Source organism: Beta vulgaris, chromosome 9 (genome assembly GCF_026745355.1).
Source record: "Beta vulgaris subsp. vulgaris cultivar EL10 chromosome 9, EL10.2, whole genome shotgun sequence".
Lineage (NCBI taxonomy): Eukaryota > Viridiplantae > Streptophyta > Magnoliopsida > Caryophyllales > Amaranthaceae > Beta > Beta vulgaris.
In genome coordinates, this window is record NC_079210.1 from 4459322 (window position 1) to 4462284 (window position 2963).

The window sequence follows — 2963 nt, forward strand, 5'->3', positions numbered from 1 at the left end:
TCCTTGGAATATATAAGTAGTTTAAGGTGTAAGATATAATCTGATTATTAAATATTAGCAATATCATTATCTAAAGCAAAATGACAAATTTTACGTGTCAAGCTCACAATTACCGAGCAATTCTAGAGCATTTGGGGAGTAAAACGCTCATCTAGGCGATCCACGTAGGATTGCCTACGTGGCATCCGAAAATTTTAAAATTTTCGGAAATTTTAAATCTTAATTAGGGGTGATTTGAGGTAATTATTGATGATTGGCGTAAATTGTGGAATAAAAAAGGCAAGGTCGGATTTTAAAATCTCTATTTATGTTACTAATTGTCCGAAATTTATTATTTCCAATGTTATGTACATCCGATTACGCCATCTAATTCATATATGGTAATGAAATCAAAATATCAATCAAGGATGATTTATGTTAATTGTCAATCAACATTAATTTCGGCCAATCAACTATTCAAATTTTAAAAGAATGCCGAAATTAATTACATTTTAGAAAGCTCCCTTTTAGTATAATTAGAACCGAATTTTCATTCATCAACACTACCCATTTCCGTGTTTTCAATTTGCATTGTCATGCCAACTTCCTCCGCCACCTCAAAACCAATACCATGTCCTCCACAAAATATTATACAATTCCATATTCGAAAGGAAAAATGGCCCACTAAAATTGACTATTCGAACTTTTTGGATGTGGAATCTATGATTTTAACACTATTTCATGGATGGCATCTATATTTCCACGATGTGTCGAGTATGTTCACGTTTCATATCAATAGAAGTAATGAAGTTTGAGCTTATGTTGAAGATGTCAATACAACAATAGATGGTTATCGTCCATATTTTGATTTTTGGAATATGACGTTATATGATCTACAATGTCATCCTCATAGAGCTTACAAAGTTGATGATGAGTATTTTGAAGACATTGATTTAAACAATACGATTGTTGTCGTATTAGTAATAAAGTTTTGCTCGATTATATTTGTAATGAAACGAATAATGTAGATTTGAACAATACTAATTTTTAGTGTTCTTTGTTATTGTTTTTCTTTTTATGCTATTCAAGCTCCCAATAATGTCCAATTATGGAATGATATTGAAGTAATGGTCTCTACCATTTACCATTTTATTTTAAGAAATAGCATGTTCACCAACAATTGTATTCATCACTTTCAAATCAATTATAGTTCCATGTATTGATACTTTGTCCACCTTTGACTATATTATTGCTTGGTCCAAATTCAATACCTAACAATGTACCTACCATACTTAATTGCATTGCCTTACCTAATTGCAATAAATATAATCTAGCAAAAGCAGTTATATTTGGGTCTATATAAAGATCTATTTGGTCTTTCTATGTTCATTCCATCACCTCCCAAAAAACGATTTTCTTCATTCTTAAAAAAAACTCCTTATTTCATTTAACATTTCATTTTTAGAAGTTTAAGATACACAAAGTATCATCTTTTAATGGATCCGAAATGTATCAATGATGTGAAAGAAATTAACAATGTTATGTTGGAATTCTTGGACCAGTGGTCCATGGTTGATGATAAACTAAATACATGTCTTCAAAATGTAAATAAAATAGAAGAAGAAGAAGGCGATGAAGTTATGGGTTACATTGCTATGATAATCTCATTTCGTAATTCTATTGAACTTGCTACCAAAGAAGCAAAGTGTACCGTTGAGTATTTGGATTCTCTTATTAAGAAGTGAAGTATGAAGAACTATTTGTTAGATAATACTAAATTATCTTGCAAAAAATATTAAATTTTGTTTGTATTATTCGTAGTTGTTTACAATGTTAGTTTCTTATTTTCAATGTACTAATCTATTAAGTTCAATTAGTTATTATGATATATGTATTGTTCGATTATGGTAAAATGTTTGTATTATTTGTAGTTGTTTACAATGTTAGTTTCTTAGTTCCAATCTACTAATGTATTAAGTTCAATGAGTTATTATGATATATGTATTTTTCGGTTATGGTAAAATAGTATTTATATTTTGCTATTTATTTTATTGTATATTTGACAAATCGAATTGTTAAATTGTTTTTTTTTATGCAAAAATGGTCATATAATGTTTGAATGACATAATATAAGTAGTTTATTTCGTTTATAATATGCATATAATAACTTGACAAAATATAAATAGTGATAATAACATGTTTTCATAATGATATATATATAGTCATTTTTTTTTTCTCGTAATTATCTTTGATTATTAAATTATGGTGAAAACAATTAATTCGTTTAATATGGAAAATATCAATTAATCTTAATTGATTTAAGATTTATTAATTAATCGAGTTCAATTTCATAACATCTATCAGAATCATTCCTAAATTAGTTAACGTGATTTTGGGGGATTGACTCAATCTATATTTAATACGGAAATTATTTTTTACTCTCATATTCGTTTAATATGGACAATATCTTATTTAATCATGTTCAATTTCATAACATATATCAAAATCATTCCTAATTTAGATAACGTGATTTTGGGTATTGACTCAATATATATTTAGTACGAAATTATTTTTTACTCTCATATTCGTTTAATATGGAAAATATCAATTAATCTTATTTAAACTTTGAATTAATTTAATTGTTTAATCATGTTCAATTTCATAACATATATCAAAATAATTCCTAGGCCAAAGGAATGGAGGCAAGTATCAACAGCAAAAGGGTGGAAATGGTCATAATAAGGGAACCAAAGGAGACGAACGCGTGTAATTCTGCAAGAAGTGCCCCTATAATCGTCCTCGAAAGGATTGTGAAGGAAATCTAGTGGAATGTAACTACTGCCACAAATTGGATCACCGAGAATATGAGTGCTTCTCCAAGAACCCTGAGTTGAAGACTGACAAGGGCAAGAGCGGAAACCAATTTGGTCAGGGTAATCGAAACCACTCAGGAGGCAACAATTATCAAGGTGTGAACAACCAAA